The sequence below is a fragment of the Sus scrofa genome, chromosome 5, assembly GCF_054392235.1.
Source record: "Sus scrofa isolate SSC_HxYL_T2T_F1_AM1 chromosome 5, Sscrofa_HxYL_maternal_Yorkshire_Landrace_v2.0, whole genome shotgun sequence".
Lineage (NCBI taxonomy): Eukaryota > Metazoa > Chordata > Mammalia > Artiodactyla > Suidae > Sus > Sus scrofa.
In genome coordinates, this window is record NC_139387.1 from 93,456,998 (window position 1) to 93,475,612 (window position 18,615).

Consider the following 18,615-nt stretch of genomic DNA (forward strand, 5'->3'; position numbering starts at 1 on the left):
CGTTTGAAATAATGGCATTGTGACCACACTATGCACCAAGTTTTTCAACAATCTTAAAAATTCAGTTTCTTATAAAATAAAAGCACATGTTGGGGTCACCTTCATTTCCCACAGATTTTTCAGATGTTCAAATCATTTTACAACTTGCTCAATTACAAAGTAAATAAGTAGCTCACAGAAATCACTTATTAGATGGCAATGATGGAAACCAAAGCTTTTATTATCTCTATGGGTTTAACCTGCCCTTCTCTGGTTTTCATGAATAGGACTTTTTAATGCCTCCATCTATTATTGGAACTTTTAGAAAACGTGTCTCATGGAAGTTTAACTGTAACTTTCTCCAAAATTACAAAGTGGCTTCATTTCTGAGGTCACAAACAAATCAAGTTAATTAAATGTATTTCTTTGATTTTAACATGGCAGATCATTAAATCTTAAGAGACAATTAATCCAAGTCTTCTATAAGTATGTTTCCTCCATTATGTGTCTCGGGGTGTAATTGTGCTCATGTTAACTGAGCTATTCAAAATAAATAACACATTCAACAAAACTTTGGCCACACACTATGTATAAAACACTATGCTAGATTATGGGGATTTGAAGAAATAAGGCATAATCCCTTTCCTTCAGGTAGGTACAGTCTAGTGGGTAAGACATAAACATGAGAGTAAAACTTCAACTCGGTGAGGTAAAAACGCATTACAGAGAATCATTTAAGTTCACAGATGTCACCGGTGTCCAGAAATGTGACTGTCACATGGTAGGCACTCAAAGGATACTTGTTGACTAGAGGAGCAAGTGAATGCATCACATTATATTAGGAACAAAGAGGAGAGATGCCTATATGGAGCCAGGGCTCTCGTGCTGGGGCCTGGGGTGATGGATAAGGAGGAGATATTTGACTCTACTTATATTTGCCTCCAGAATATTCTGACCTCATTCAGTAAGGGAGAGGGAGGGAGAAAGGGAAAGGTAGTAAGAGAAGGCAGAACCATCTTAATTGTCCATCTTAATTAAGTGAGAGCGGTTCTACCTTCACTACCTTTTAGGATTGTATTATATGATTTCTCCTAAATGGCAGGCTTTCAGCCTGAACCTTGGAGGAAAGCAGTTATTTTTATGCTGATTACATTGTGGCCGTGAGATGTAAAGTGGCATATTTGGATTTAAGTGGTTGAGAGCAGCATCAGGCCAGCAAGTTCGGTATGTCGTCCACTTTGTCACACCCCTCGAGAGTGTACTAATGAAAACGCTTTTAATACTTGAAGGCAGACTTCAATAAATTTCTGTGACAGTAAATTAAAGATTGGACTTCAGACACGAACAGAAGAGAGGAACCCTAGCATCAGCTGTATACCTACAACGGAATCTTTCTAAATAAATTTACAATCGCCCTTCTCAAAGGTTTATCTTTACTACCCCTGACTAACTAGAGTGCAAGTGAGAATTTAAGCAATTACAAGCACAGCTGTTGAGACAAAGTAATGATGGTCTCCTGGTTAAAACCCTGTTCAAATGACGAACTTTCTGAGAACTCATTTTACTATAAAAGCGCGAGAAAATTAAGCCAGTGAGTCTAGGTTTCCTCCACTTATGCTGCTTTACACAATGAGGAATCTAGTAAAGAAGGCAAGCTGATTCCTGTCTAAATATTTGTCTTCTTTCAAAGCTGACTTAGAATAAATTAAGTCTTTCTGACTAAACCTCCAAGATTGTAGTAAAAAATAGAAGCTATGTTATAAATCTTGATTATTTAGTCTCTCTCACCCTACATAACTACATTACCACTTTCAGACTTCTATATTTTGCCTTACTGTCCTTCTGTCATACCCCTGGACCAATTTCTAACTCAAGGTAATAGCTCTTCTCTATTTATGCTCCAAAGCTATTCAGTGATGCTGAACAAACCTACACCACGGAGCAGATTGTTGTCACGACAAAGGGATGACTTTAGAAACTCCTTCACTTACACCTACGCATCTCTCCGTCCCAATCCTCAAGGCAGCTGTTACAAATCTTTACTCTTCCTCTTCTCTGGTCAACTCTCAGCTGACTACCTTGCTTCCTACTTCCTAAAGAATAAAAGAGCCAAAGAGGGAGAAACCTCTTCATTTTATATTTGACAACTGTCTTGAGCTTCTTTCCTCCTCTCTTGGTGGAGAAAGGCACACATTTTTTTCCCCAAGGTCCCTCCTCCAGGTGGACTATATTCTCTTCCACCCCCACCAGGAGTTGCTCCATTAGATAATCTATTTCTCTTTCATTACAGATATCTTTCCCTATAAATGTTCTCACACCCCTTGCTTTCTCGAGAGCCTTCCTTTGATCCTACCAGCACTTGTAGCTGTTAATCCATCCCCTCCTTTCCTTCAACACCAAACGTGTAGAAAATGTAGGCTGCCTGCCTTTACTGAATCAACTTCCTCAAGTCATATTCATATTCCACCCCTTATAACGTGGCTTACAGTCCCACTAATTCAGTCTCTTTGAGATGACCATGAACGTCCGTATTTCTACCCAAGGAATGATGCTTAATCTTCACACTACTTGGCAGCTTAGTGATCTGGCACCATCCTAACACCCTTCTGCTCAAAATCTATTCTCTAAGTCTTCCCTGGCTTCATTCTGTCTCCTTTGACAGACTCTTCCGTTCTACCCATTCTTTAAACGTGAACCGATTTTCAAAGTTTCCATCTGTGGTATTCTTTCACGCTTTCACTCATTTTCCTAGATTGGGGGTGGAGGAAAGGTACTCTACTGCTTCATAAACACCACCTCTCAGTTAACGGACATTCACCCGCCTCAAAAAGTACAAATAAGAATAAAAGTCCCAGTTCTTTTGAGTTCCAAGTCCCCATTACTAATCTCTGGAGATCTCTACCAGAATTTCTTTCAAGTATTTCGAATTTAATATTTATTTCTCTCTCCATCCCCAGTAAATTATCCCACTTCCAATATTAACCGTAACAACATCATCATCCATTATAGTCTTCTAAACCAGAACATTCAATGCCATCCCTAGAGGTTCCCTTTTTTCTGTCACATCACATTCAATTGGTTGCTAATGTTTATCAATATTAACTCAGAAATGTTTATTCAATCTAGTCCTTTTTGCTTCAATCTCATAATTATCCTTAAAATCAGCTCTTTATTATTTGGAAGGCTAGAAAATTATAAAATCTTCCTTATCTTTCCCTCCTGTTTCTCCTTTTAGCCAGTATGTATATTTTGCCATCATTGGCAGAGTTACCATCTTAAATAAATAATAACAACAATTAAGCATTTCAAATCATAAGCCTATTTAAAAAACAATGCAATCCTACACTTTGGTTGACTATTTTCTACGAGATTAAAAATTCAGATTCTTTTCCATTGCATTCAAAGTTCATCTCATCTTTCTAGCTCATCACCTCTCCTTCTTCATATGTACATACAACTCCAAGCTTCGCCATATTGAAATTCTCACCATAACATGGGGGTACCTTTGCAGGTGTTACTTTCTCTGCCTAGAATGATTTCCCCCCATGTCTTCATTCTACATCTTTTAGTAAACAGCTTGAATTTTATCTTTTTAGGTGCAACCTGGAAAGTTACCCCACAGTTACCCCAGAGAGTTACCAAAACCAACGAAATCTCCAATTCCTTGTGTGGCAACATATCCATTTTCCTGTCACCCTGTCTTGACAATCTAGTCCTTTAGAACAAAGAATTTATCCTACTCATTTCCGTAATGCCCAGTGCCTAGTAGAGAGTCTGGATCATAGGAAGTAGTAAATGCCAAATTGATAAATATTTTTATACATACATGCTTTACATTAATCACTGAAAATTAATGATGAGAATTCACATAGGAAAAGAAACTCTCCACTATTTTCTTTTCAGTATGTCTCCCATGTTACAAAGATTACTTTTACAAATTAGGTTGACAGGAGTTCCTTTCGTGGCACAGCAGAAACAATCCTACTAGGAACCATGAGGTTGTGGGTTTGATCCCTGGCCTCACTTAGTGGGTTAAGGATCTGGCATTGCTGTGAGCTGTGGTATAGGCCCACAGATGTGGCTTGAATCCTGCATTGCTGTGTCTGTGGTGTAGGCCGGTAGCTGTAGCTCTGATTAGACCTCTAGACCGGAAACCTCCATATGCTGTGGGTATGGCCCTAAAAAGCAACAAAAAAAAAACCCCAAAAAACAAAAAAAACCAACAACCAAAACCAAAAAAAACAAATTAGGTAAATAGGTTATAAAGACAGTAGATTTTTAAGCCACTTTATGAACTGTATTTATGGAATATATTTGGGGCAGTTAACAAGATTGCTTGATAACTAATACATAACTAATCAATTATATTTTAATATAATATCTTTTTTGGTCATACATGTTCATATTTTTCATTCTACCTAATATATATATATATATTAAGAATATGACTCACCATTAAACGTACTCACAACAGCTATAATGGCCACTTTTATTAAAATAAACATTTTAGTAATAAAATGACTTCATATATACAGAAGTCAATAAATATTTTAAATGGTTCACGCTTTCATGTATTAAATTTATTGTATATTGAAAACATATAAGAAACGAAACTGCTTTTCAGGTACCTAGATCTGACTATATTTTCTTTTCATATTATCTGAAAATGTACAAATCAAAATTTTAATTTTTTTGACAAGATCTATATATGTGGAAGTTTTCTTAAATTCATTTTAAACACTCTGTCATGGCAGTGATATCAAAACTTAAATCCAGGGAGGACAAGATGGCGGAGGAGTAGGGGGACACGCTCGCCTTCTCCCACAAACACAACAAAAAAAGCACATCTACAGAAGAAATGACTCGCACAGAACAACAACCAATCGCTGGCAGAGGAACCTAAACTCCAATAACGGCAAGAAGTTCGTGACATTATTGGGCAGAACGGGAGAAAAGAGGAGAGTGAGAGAAGGTGAATCCGAGCGGGACGGGCGCTCCCGAAAGGGAACTGCGGAGGAGAAAGGGATCCCGCACCCTGGAAAGTCTCCTACCGGGGGAAAGATCAAACGAACCGGAGGAATCTCCAGATGCAGAGAAGAGTGTAGCAGTAAGTCGGAGTACGGAAAAACGATCAAGAACCCAACGGACCATCTGAACTACGGGCACAGTCACCAAAAATTGAGACGCCTGGGTGGGGGCTGGGCACTGAATCCTCGGCTCCAGAGGTTAGTCCCCGGGAAAGGGCCGGGGGACGCCTGGGTGGGGGCTGGGCACCGAGACCTCAGCTCTGAAGGTTGGTCCCCGAGAGGGGGCCGGGGGACGCCTGGGTTGGGGCTGGGCACCGAGACCTCGCCTCCGAAGGTTAGTCCCCAAGAAAGGGCCGGGGGGCGCCGCCTGGGTGGGGGCTGGGCACCGAGACCTCGGCTCCAGAGATTAGTCCCCGGGCTAGGGGGGCGGGGAAGAGCGGAAACTGCTTGGGAGGTCTCTAAACCATTTGACGGGGCAGAGACTGCCTGGGAGACTAGAAAACAAAGCTGTCGCAGAGGAAGGGAGCAATACTCTAGGGGCGGGGAAGTGGAAAGCCGCCTCAGAGGGAACCTGGGAGAAGAGCCTGGTCTGCGCCCGTGCTGGGGAGGGGAGAGAAGAAGGGGTGGGTCCCCATAGAATACCCCCCACGCCACAGCAAGCTTACAGGCCCGCTAGCTAGCAGAAAGCTGTGCTTCCCAGTGCATTCCCTCCCCCCACCCCCGCCACCCCCTACGCTCTCGCCAAACCTGGGGCTGCCTGCCATCCAGGAGGGCTGGCCTCAACAATTGCCTGAAGCCTACCACCGCAGGGGCTCTCCCTGCACAGGCCTGCTTGCCCTTTGGAGGGGCTACACTTCCACAGAGCAGCACCAAACACCACCAGCCCCCTAGAAAAGGCCTGCAGCCCAGAAAAGCTAGAACAAGCCTAGCCAGGCCGTGAATAGATCGACCTAATTCTCCGACGGTTTTTCTGAGACGGGCTCCCCCGGGGAGGAGCCTCTTGAGTCTCCAAGGGCCTTGCTACACGCCCAAGACCCCAGGGGGTGCTAAGACCTAGGGGACCAGCTGCATAGGACTGCCAGCTCCAGGCAGGACCCCCTGCAGCCCAGAAAAGCTGCAACAAGCCTGGCCGAATTGGGAAAAGATCTCAGACGGTCTTTCTGAGTCGGGCTGTCCTGGGGAGGAGCCTCTTGAGTCTCCAAGGGCCCTGCTACCCGCCCAAGACCCCAAGGGGTGCTGAGACCTAGTGGACCAGCTGCATAGGACTGCCAGCTCCAGGCAGGACCCCCTGCAGCCCAGAAAAGCTGCAACAAGCCTGGCGGAATCGGGAAAAGATCTCAGACGGTCTTTCTGAGTCGGGCTGTCCTGGGGAGGAGCCTCTTGAGCCTCCAAGGGCCCTGCTACCCGCCCAAGACCCCAGGGGGTGCTGAGACCTAGTGGACCAGCTGCATAGGACTGCCAGCTCCAGGCAGGACCCCCTGCAGCCCAGAAAAGCTGCAACAAGCCTGGCCGAATCGGGAAAAGATCTCAAACGGTCTTTCTGAATCGGGCTGCCCTGGGGAGGAGCCTCTTGAGTCTCCAAGGGCCCTGCTACCCACCCAAGACCCCAAGGGGTGCTGAGACCTAGTGGACCAGCTGCATAGGACTGCCAGCTCCAGGCAGGACCCCCTGCAGCCCAGAAAAGCTGCAACAAGCCTGGCGGAATCGGGAAAAGATCTCAGACGGTCTTTCTGAGTCGGGCTGTCCTGGGGAGGAGCCTCTTGAGCCTCCAAGGGCCCTGCTACCCGCCCAAGACCCCAGGGGGTGCTGAGACCTAGTGGACCAGCTGCATAGGACTGCCAGCTCCAGGCAGGACCCCCTGCAGCCCAGAAAAGCTGCAACAAGCCTGGCCGAATCGGGAAAAGATCTCAAACGGTCTTTCTGAATCGGGCTGCCCTGGGGAGGAGCCTCTTGAGTCTCCAAGGGCCCTGCTACCCACCCAAGACCCCAAGGGGTGCTGAGACCTAGTGGACCAGCTGCATAGGACTGCCAGCTCCAGGCAGGACCCCCTGCAGCCCAGAAAAGCTGCAACAAGCCTGGCGGAATCGGGAAAAGATCTCAGACGGTCTTTCTGAGTCGGGCTGTCCTGGGGAGGAGCCTCTTGAGCCTCCAAGGGCCCTGCTACCCGCCCAAGACCCCAGGGGGTGCTGAGACCTAGTGGACCAGCTGCATAGGACTGCCAGCTCCAGGCAGGACCCCCTGCAGCCCAGAAAAGCTGCAACAAGCCTGGCCGAATCGGGAAAAGATCTCAAACGGTCTTTCTGAATCGGGCTGCCCTGGGGAGGAGCCTCTTGAGTCTCCAAGGGCCCTGCTACCCACCCAAGACCCCAAGGGGTGCTGAGACCTAGTGGACCAGCTGCATAGGACTGCCAGCTCCAGGCAGGACCCCCTGCAGCCCAGAAAAGCTGCAACAAGCCTGGCCGAATTGGGAAAAGATCTCAGACGGTCTTTCTGAGTCGGGCTGTTCTGGGGAGGAGCCTCTTGAGTCTCCAAAGGCCCTGCTACTCGCCCAAGACCCCAAGGGGTGCTGAGACCTAGTGGACCAGCTGCATAGGACTGCCAGCTCCAGGCAGGACCCCCTGCAGCCCAGAAAAGCTGCAACAAGCCTGGCGGAATCGGGAAAAGATCTCAGACGGTCTTTCTGAATCGGGCTGCCCTGGGGAGGAACCTCTTGAGTCTCCAAGGGCCCTGCTACCCGCCCAAGACCCCAGGGGGTGCTGAGAACCAAGTGAAATCTGCTACCATCGTGGGGTGGACCTCCCAGTCCTGTCTGCCCTCAGGAAGTCCTCCTTTGCTTCAAAGAAACACTGTTAGTCCCATCAACACTCCAGAAAAGCCACACTGCCTCAAAAAAAGATTGACCAACAACGACAGCCCTCAGGAAATATTCCACGGCAGTGACAAGGCAAACACTACCCGATAACGGAGAGTACAACTCCCTCAGGAGAAAGAAGACAACAAGCAAGATGAAGAAGCTGAGAAACCACCCCCAGTCAAACCAACAGGAGAACTCACCTAAAACAGTCAACAATGAAACTGATCTCTGCAGTCTGACAGACCTGGAGTTCAAAAGAGAAATAGTGAAAATACTGAAGGAATTAAGAGAAGATATGAACAGCAATGCAGATACCCTCAGAAAGGAGCTAGAAAATATAAGGAGGAGCCAAGAAAAACTAGAACATTCATTTGCAGAGATGCAAACTGAACTAGGGGCAGTAAAAACCAGAATGAATAATGCAGAAGAACGAATCAGTGATATGGAAGATAGAATAATGGAAATCACTCAATCTGGTCAACAGACAGAAAACCGAATCAAAAAACTGGAAAGCAATATAAGAGACCTATGGGATAATATAAAACGAGCCAATCTACGCATAATAGGAATTCCAGAAGGAGTAGAAAAAGATAAGGGAATGGAAAATATATTTGAAGAAATTATCGCTGGAAACTTCCCAAATCTAAAGGATACTGGATTCAAGATACAAGAAGCACAGAGGGCCCCAAACAAACTGAACCCAAACAGACCCACACCAAGACACATCATAATAAAAATGGCAAAAGTTAGTGATAAAGAGAGGATCCTAAAGGCAGCAAGAGAAAAACAGAATGTTACCTACAAGGGAACCCCCATAAGAATATCAGCTGATTTCTCTACAGAAACACTACAGGCCAGGAGGGAATGGCAAGAGATATTTAAAGTGCTCAAAGGAAAAAATATGCAACCTAGAATACTTTATCCAGCAAGAATATCATTTAAAATAGAAGGGGAAATAAAAATTTTTCCCAACAAACAAAAACTTAAAGAATACAGCAACACAAAACCCAGGTTAAAGGAAATATTGAAAGGGCTTCTCTAAACCAAAAGAAAGGAAGGAAAGGGAAGAAAAAAGAAAAGAAAAAAAAAAAAAAAGAAGAAGAAGAAGAGGAAGAACTAGGACAGAGGAAGATACAATCAGAGAGCAGTCATTCAAATAAGCCAGCATACAGATTTAATCATGAACATGCTTCAAACAAAATAAAATTAAAAAGAAAAAAATAAAAGAGTCATCAAAACCATAAAATGTGGGCAAGGGATGTTAGGAGGTAAATAATCCTTTTTGTTTGTATGTATGTCTCTCTTCTTAATTTTAATATAATAATGAAGTGTTTGAACTTACAGGACCATCAGGCTAAAACACACAATTATGGGAAGGGGTTAGCATACTTAAAAAACAGGGCAACCACAAGCCAAAACCAAATATTGCATTTGCAAAAAATGAAAAAAAAAAACACTCAAGCAGATAATAACAGGAGACCATCCAACCAAAAAAAAAAAAAAAAAAAAAAAAAAAGAAAGGAAGAATGGAGAACCATAGAATCAACTGGAACACGAGGATCAAATGGCAATAAATAATCATCTATCAATTATCACCTTAAATGTCAATGGACTGAATGCCCCAATCAAAAGACACAGAATGGCTGAGTGGATAAAACGGCAAAAACCTTCAATATGCTGCCTACAAGAAACTCACCTTAGGACAAAAGATACATATAGATTGAAAGTGAAAGGCTGGGGAAAAGTATTTCATGCCAATAGACATGACAGAAAAGCAGGAGTTGCAACGCTCATATCAGACAAAATAGACTTTAAAACAAAAGACATAAAGAAAGACAAAGAAGGACACTACTTAATGATTAAGGGATCCATCCAAGGAGAGGATGTTACTATCATCAACATATATGCCCCAAACATAGGAGCACCCAGATACATACAACAAATATTAACAGACATAAAGGGAGATATTGATGAGAATACAATCATAGTAGGAGACCTTAATACGCCCCTCACATCAATGGACAGATCCTCTAGACAGAAAACCAATAAAGCAACAGAGATCCTAAAGGAAACAATAGAAAAGTTAGACTTAATTGATATCTTCAGGACACTACATCCAAAAAAATCAGAATACACATTCTTCTCAAATGCTCATGGAACATTCTCAAGAATTGACCACATATTGGGACATAAAGCGAATCTCAATAAATTTAGGAGCATAGAAATTATCTCAAGTATCTTCTCTGACCACAATGCCATGAAATTAGAAATCAACCATGGGAAAAGGAAAGAGAAAAAACCTACTCCATGGAGACTAAACAACATGCTACTAAAAAACCAATGGGTCAATGAGGAAATCAAGAAGGAAATTAAAAACTATCTTGAAACAAATGATAATGAAGACACAACCTCTCAAAATCTATGGGATGCTGCGAAAGCAGTGCTCAGAGGGAAATTTATAGCAATACAGGCCTTTCTCAAAAAAGAAGAAAGATCCCAAATTGACAACTTAACCCTCCACCTAAATGAATTAGAAAAAGAAGAACAAAGAAGTCCTAAAGTCAGCAGAAGGAAGGAAATTGTAAAGATCAAAGAAGAAATCAATAAAATAGAGACTCAAAAAACAATAGAGAAAATTAATAAAACCAAGAGCTGGTTCTTTGAAAAGGTGAACAAAATTGATAAACCCCTGGCCAGACTCACTAAAAAGAGGAGAGAAAGAACCCAAATCACCAAAATTATAAATGAAAAAGGAGAAATCACAACGGATACAGCAGAAATACAAAAAACCATAAGAGAATACTATGAACAACTATATGGCAATAAGTTTGACAATCTGGAAGAAATGGACAATTTTCTAGAATCTTACAGCCTGCCAAAACTGAATCAAGCAGAAACAGACCAACTGAACAGACCAATCACCAGAAATGAAATTGAAGAGGTCATAAAATCACTCCCTACAAATAAAAGCCCAGGACCAGATGGCTTCACAGGTGAATTCTATCAAACATATAAAGAGGAATTGGTGCCCATCCTCCTTAAACTCTTTCAAAAGGTTGAAGAAGAAGGAATACTCCCAAAGACATTCTATGAGGCCACCATCACCCTCATTCCAAAACCAGGCAGAGATACCACCAAAAAAGAAAACTATCGCCCAATATCATTGATGAATATAGATGCAAAAATTCTCAACAAAATCTTAGCCAACCGAATCCAACAACATATCAAAAAAATTATACACCATGACCAGGTTGGGTTCATCCCAGGTTCACAAGGATGGTTCAACATACGCAAATCAATCAACATCATACACCACATTAACAAAAAAAAGGTCAAAAATCATATGATCATCTCAATAGATGCAGAAAAAGCATTTGACAAAGTTCAACATCCATTCATGATCAAGACCCTCGCCAAAGTGGGTATAGAGGGAACATTCCTGAATATAATCAAAGCCATTTATGATAAACCCACAGCAAATATAATCCTCAATGGGGAAAAACTGAAAGCCTTCTCACTCAAATCTGGAACAAGACAGGGATGCCCACTCTCACCACTGCTCTTCAACATCGTTTTGGAAGTCTTAGCCACAGCAATTAGACAAACAAAAGAAATCAAAGGCATCCATATAGGAAGAGAAGAGATCAAACTGTCACTGTATGCAGATGACATGATTCTATACCTAGAAAACCCTAAGGACTCAACCCCAAAACTCCTTGAACTGATTAATAAATTCAGCAAAGTGGCAGGATATAAGATTAACATTCAGAAGTCAGTTGCATTTCTGTATACCAGCAATGAAGCATTAGAAAAGGAATACAAAAATACGATACCTTTTAAAATTGTACCTCACAAAATCAAATACCTCGGAATACACCTAACCAAAGAGGTAAAGGACCTATATGCCGAGAACTATAAAACCTTAATCAAAGAAATCAAAGAAGATGTAAAAAAATGGAAAGATATTCCATGTTCCTGGATTGGAAAAATCAATATTGTGAAAATGGCCATCCTACCCAAAGCAATCTACAGATTCAATGCAATCCCTATCAAATTACCCATGACATTTTTCACAGAACTAGAACAAACAATCCAAACATTTATATGGAACCACAAAAGACCGAGAATCGCCAAAGCAATCCTGAGAAACAAAAACCAAGCAGGAGGCATCACTCTCCCAGACTTCAAGAAATACTACAAAGCCACAGTCATCAAAACAGTGTGGTACTGGTATCAAAACAGACAGACAGACCAATGGAACAGAATAGAGAATCTGGAAATTAACCCTGACACCTATGGTCAATTAATCTTTGACAAGGGAGGCAAGAACATCAAATGGGAAAAGGAAAGTCTATTCAGCAAGTATTGCTGGGAAACCTGGACAGCTGTATGCAAAGCAATGAAACTAGAACACACCCTCACACCATGCACAAAAATAAACTCCAAATGGCTGAAAGACTTAAATATACGACAGGACACCATCAAACTCCTAGAAGAAAACATAGGCAAAACACTCTCTGACATCAACATCATGAATATTTTCTCAGGTCAGTCTCCCAAAGCAATAGAAATTAGAGCAAAAATAAACCCATGGGACCTCATCAAACTGAAAAGCTTTTGCACAGCAAAGGAAACCCAAAAGAAAACAAAAAGACAACTTACAGAATGGGAGAAAATAGTTTCAAATGATGCAACTGACAAGGGCTTAATCTCTAGAATATACAAGCAACTTATACAACTCAACAGCAAAAAAACCAATCAATCAATGGAAAAATGGGCAAAAGACCTGAATAGACATTTCTCCAAGGAAGATATACAGATGGCCAACAAACACATGAAAAAATGCTCAACATCGCTGATTATAAGAGAAATGCAAATCAAAACTACCATGAGATACCACCTCACACCAGTCAGAATGGCCATCATTAATAAATCCACAAATAACAAGTGCTGGAGGGGCTGTGGAGAAAAGGGAACCCTCCTGCACTGTTGGTGGGAATGTAAACTGGTACAGCCACTATGGAGAACAGTTTGGAGATACCTTAGAAATCTATACATAGAACTTCCATATGACCCTGCAATCCCACTCTTGGGCATCTATCCGGACAAAGCTCTACTTAAAAGAGACACATGCACCCGCATGTTCATTGCAGCACTATTCACAATAGCCAGGACATGGAAACAATCCAAATGTCCATCGACAGAGGATTGGATTCGGAAGATGTGGTATATATACACGATGGAATACTACTCAGCCATAAAAAAGGATGACATCATGCCATTTGCAGCAACATGGATGGAACTAGAGAATCTCATACTGAGTGAAATGAGCCAGAAAGACAAAGACAAATACCATATGACATCACTTATAACTGGAATCTAATATCCAGCACAAATGAACATCTCCTCAGAAAAGAAAATCAATCATGGACTTGGAGAAGAGACTTGTGGTTGCCTGATGGGAGGGGGAGGGAGTGGGAGGGATCGGGAGCTTGGGCTTATCAGACACAACTTAGAATAGATTTACAAGGAGATCCCGCTGAATAGCATTGAGAACTATGTCTAGATACTCATGTTGCAACAGAAGAAATGGTGGGGGAAAAACTGTAATTGTAATGTATACATGTAAGGATAACCTGACCCCCTTGCTGTACAGTGGGAAAATAAAATTAAAAAAAAAAAAAAAAAAAAAAAAAAACTTAAATCCAGTTCTGAAATTTCTTTGTATTATGTTGAAATCTTTAGAAGAATAAAAACAAAAGTGATCTTAGTAAAACAGAAGGTACCTATGTCATACCTACCCATTGTCAATATACAACAGCAACTACAAACATTTCGTTAGCTGCTGGATCAGAAGAATGACAGAGTTAGCTATACATGGCATTGTCGCCTTATATATATTTATGCTTTTCATGAAAAAAAAACCATTTTCAATTCACAGTGAAGGAGCCTGAAGTATTCATTACTGCAGAGGACAAGTGTTACTCTCAGTCTCCCACTGTAAACCTCTTCCATCTTTGTTGCCACATGCACGCATTTGTTGTACTACCGTAGAAGAAATAACACACACAACTCTCTGCAGCTGTCAATTTTTGTTTAAACTTTTGACAAAAGCAAGTTCTTTGCAAGCAGTCATTCATTTAAGAAGATTAGCATTCATCACTGATCACTTAGGCATTCTTAACTCAGAAATGTTTTTACGCTAACCTGTGATTCTGTAAGCATACTAATAGGATTTGAGTATTAGTATTTTCCTAATTGCTTTCTGAGTACCTTAAGGGAACCTGTTACGTTGATGTTGATTTTGCCTTAGACACTTCTAAATAATGTGCACAGATCTGACAACTAAATTTTGCTTATATCAAAGTAGAAATCACAGAGAGAAAAAGGGAACCTAATATTTTCCATTAACATCTTTCATAAGGCATCAACAGCAAAGTGAAATTAAAGTGAACATAACATGAAAATTAAAATGAGAGACTCTCAAACAGGGGTGACCAAAGTTTCCAGGAAAGTAATCCTTCTTATATTACTTCCTTTACCATTTCCTTCTCTAATCATATTGAATATGACCAAGAGCCTTTTTGCCATGTTTCCAAAGGGTAGAACGAAGTATAGCAATAAGTGAAAAGAAATAATTAACTTTCCCTATCCCATATCCTGGATATAAAAAAAAACTAAAGTCTGAGACCATATGTATTAGAATATCCAAGAGTTGGTAAACAGAAATATACAAATAAATATAAGTTGGTGACCACTTTTAACAAATATAACTTTGTCTCTGAACTTCATGTTTATAAAATGACATACAGTACTCAGAGCTCTTTTTTATCAGGCATTCAAAAGCCAAAGATAAAAACTGAGGTTATATGATATCACACACATCACACATGCAGGTTATTGTGCTAAAAATACTTTTAGGGCAATATTTTAATATTATGATAAAAACATTAACATAAAATAAGAAATGTATTTTAGGAAGTGTAGACATTGAAATTTGGACTAAACCTAGCCATTGAAGTGGGTGTGTCTCTGTGTTCTTCATCATGTATTTACATCTGCTTTCATCGGCTTGAGATTTAATACAGTTTAATAATGAGGTAGGGCCAAAATAATAAATGATTAACCAGAGCCACACTTCTTGCTCAGCCTAAGAAAATTTCTGAAAGTCCATTAAAAATAACTATTAGCACTTCAATTGTGTGTTTGTGATTCTAAAGACCTCTGAGAGCTAAAAGCCAATAAATGGTTTCAGAAGACTCAGTGTGCATGGAAAAAGGCAGAGCCGGCTCTTCGTAAGATGTAGAAAACAAAGAGGAGAACAGAAAGAATGGATCAGGTGTGATGAGTGAAGAAGACAGAGTATCGATTTTGAGTTTTGATATATATGATGAGAACCATCTGAAGTTCTTGAGCAAGGGAGGGACATGTTCAATAAAGAATTCAACAAATACGACTCTGAAGGCTGCAATGGGTTTTACAGAAGGGAAAAAGATGAAAGAGTAAGCAAACTGTCTTAGCAGTCTAATAACATGGAACATAAAGACTGTCACTTACATCTTTCAATATCCTAACCTAGGAGTTCCCTTGGTGGCGCAGTGGTTAACGAATCCAACTAGGAACCATGAGGTTGCGGGTTCAATCCCTGGCCTCGCTCAGTGGGTTGAGGATCCGGCGTTGCCGTGAGCTGTGGTGTATGTCACAGACACGGCTCGGATCCTGCATTGCTGTGGCTGTGGCATAGGACGGCAGCTGTAGCTCCAGTTGGACCCCTAGCCTGATTTCAGTCTGCAGGTCAGAATCCACAGTTTGTGTGTGTGTGCATGTGTGCGTGTGTGCATGTATGTGTGCTGGAGGGAGAGTGAGGGTTGTTTCACATTGAAACACACAGTGTCAGTGTTGAATATTTGAACTTACCACCAACTAGCTTCACAGAAGCATGTGAATTTCCTACTTTACATTTAGAAGTTCAAATTCGAAGACCTAGCTAGCATTGCCATGTTTTTATATGCCACATTGTCTTGGTTTTCACGTGGAGCATGCCTTTTCCATTTTGCCACAGTCCCCACTATTTTACATCATTGCCCTGACTGAGCTCCCTTCACTATTAATGTGAAGGGCTGGCTCAGTTGAGGTCACAAATCTCAGATCTGTATCCTCCAAAATGTATTTATACCTTGAAATAAATTTTCTCAGTTTCCCTTGCCATATAAAGTATTAATAAACAAAGTCTATCATCATATATGCTTCATTTCTTATAATGCTATCCACACAGTTATCCCATGAGCTAGGCAGTTATCCCATATAATTCCCACCATTTTAGAGAAAAGAAGTTGGAAGAGACCAAAAGACATATACTGAAGCTCACCCCTGGTAAGTGTCTGAGTTGACATTAGGTCTTAGATCTTTCATTTTTGGGTAACTGGTCTTCCCACTCCTCCAAGCTCCCAGGACTAAATTCCAATTCTTATACCCTGTGATTTAGCCAAAAAGTCTACCTTATAATGAAATCTATTCCCATCTCTCACATTTGCTCAACATTTTTCCCCCACCCCATCCTGCCACTGGACTCCAAATGCCACTGAGTTTCAGCCTCTAATCACAAATGACTAACTTCAATTGCTCTAGTTCTGAACAAAAACTCACTTCCTGGAGTTCCCTGGTGGCCCAGTGGTTAAGGATCCAGCATAGTCACTGCTCTGGCACAAGTCTGATTCCTGGCCAGGTAAATTTGCATGGTGTGGGCATAGCCCAAACATTTTTTAAAAATTTGAAAAAAACTCCTCAATTTCCGGGAAGACTTTCCCAGCTACCCCAAGATTTTCCCCACTGTACCCTCTACCTACCCAGCTGTCACATGCTTAACTCTAGATGAGCATCTGTCTCCCTGTTTGGGCATAAGTGCTACAGGATGGGAGTAAGTGTTTCTCATTCACTATCCTGCCTTCAATCCCTAGAAGAACTGTCTGGCACATGTAAAGACCTGGTGCCAAATTTCTGGTTTTGTTTTTAAAAATACTGTTTTAATTATATCAGTCTAACTTAATAAATGAACAGTGACTGACATTTATCGAGCATTTTTCATCAGCTTCTTCAGATGTTCAGATGTCTTTATTCATGTCAGAACAGCAGGATTCTGGATGTGGCAGAGTATGTGTCTGTTCAAAACTAGAATACTGGGATTTACTCTGTCTGCTTTCCTGACACGTCGAAGGATGTGCTACCTTCACACTTTAGCGGACATACACCACAGCTGTGGCATTCTTTATCAATGACCTCAAATTCTACGTGACCTCACCCAATGTCCAGTTTGTAGCCAGCATTCTGAAGCAGCCTATTTGGCTCATTTGGGCAAATTTTCTTGTTGTTCAATATAATCTCTTTTCTGGTTGGCTTTGTCTAAATTGCCAGTTAGCAATGCATGGTGACAGCCTTTATTCTCAAAAGTGCTTATTTACTTTTTTAAAAGCACCACACTTTTCCCCTGGAATTCTAAAAAAATAAAAAATGAAAAAGGATGTTTTAAAACATTCTCTAATCTCCCTATAAGTTCACTAATTTTTTAAAAAACAAGAGCCTTGGTTTTATCAAAATTACCATCACTAAAATTGATTAAGTATAAGCTTATTTTTTAATTAAATGCTATCTTAGGTACATCTTGTCTTATAGATCTTTGAGGCAAGGCTAAAGTCCTATTTAACTGTTAGGAACTCATTAACTACTAATGAATTTTATCATAGGGGAAGAAGGAAATAAAAATCATTAGCAGATGGTGAGTTTTTGAAACTAGAAGAAAGCTGCTGGCAATCAATATGGCAAAGACAGCCAGTAGGCTGAAAGCATAAATAAAAACATGCTTTTAACCACTTAAACTTTTAGCTGTTGTCCAGGCACAAGGAATATGGTGTGGAGAATCAGAGGAACAATATAAAATATTCCATAAAAACAGTAGGTCCCTTGGGAGACTTAATAATAAGAGTCCCAAGGAAACAGGTCAAGAATGAAAAGAACTCAAGGAAAGTCACACTGTGCAAAAATATTGTTGTAAGTGTTTACCATGATTAAATGTCAGTCTTCTTTATTTTTCCATATCTAGGCTGCATGCCACTCATTTTGTGAAGCAATTCCTGACTCCACAGCCTAGTTTGTCACTTCCATGTTCACAGGACAGTCAATCCCTATTTATTATGGCAAGTGCTACAATGCTTTAAATTTATCTCTGCATCCCTGCGCCTCCCCCACCAGGCTGGAAACTCTTGATGTGGATGGAAGGTGAAACGTGTCTTCATAATTGTATCTCTAATACACAGCAATCTCCCACGGGACCTAACACATGGTCAGTCCTCCATAAACGAATGAGCAGTGTGTGAATGATTGCAGCAAATTTCAATAACAAATTAGATATTGAGTGAGGGCACTGCTTAACGACAAGAAGGGAGATGCATCTGAATTTCAGGGTACTAAGGTCACCCAGGTAACAGTCGGCAAAGGGCTCCCTTCCAAGGACGAATAAAGATCATCATACCTTTGCCGTCATTTATACCTCCACGGATGGCAAAGAATCTGTGACATGATGTTAACACAATGACTGACGCAGACAGATCTTCGAATCTAGCACCTCTTCTGAGAAGTCAGAGCCCAATTAAGATTAATCATAGCTAGCACTAATACTATGTGAGGACAGTGCTCTGAACAGCAGCCATATGCTTGGAAGGGTGGGCCAGGAATTAGGCAAAAACGAAGCTTTGTCTTGAA

At 41.2% G+C, this 18,615-nt stretch overlaps 2 long non-coding RNA genes across 9 annotated transcripts in view; both read right to left on the minus strand.

Moving 5' to 3' along the window:
• The window catches only part of LOC100514051 (uncharacterized), a 167,642-nt gene that overhangs the window by 122,146 nt on the left and 26,881 nt on the right, over positions 1–18,615 (minus strand). The gene's annotated exons all lie outside the window — the stretch shown is intronic.
• Positions 401–18,092, minus strand: LOC146403548 (uncharacterized). The gene is made up of 2 exons (XR_014804317.1): positions 13,560–18,092; positions 401–4,744 (listed from the first exon to the last, which is right to left on the minus strand). It is a non-coding gene; the product is annotated as an uncharacterized LOC146403548 (long non-coding RNA).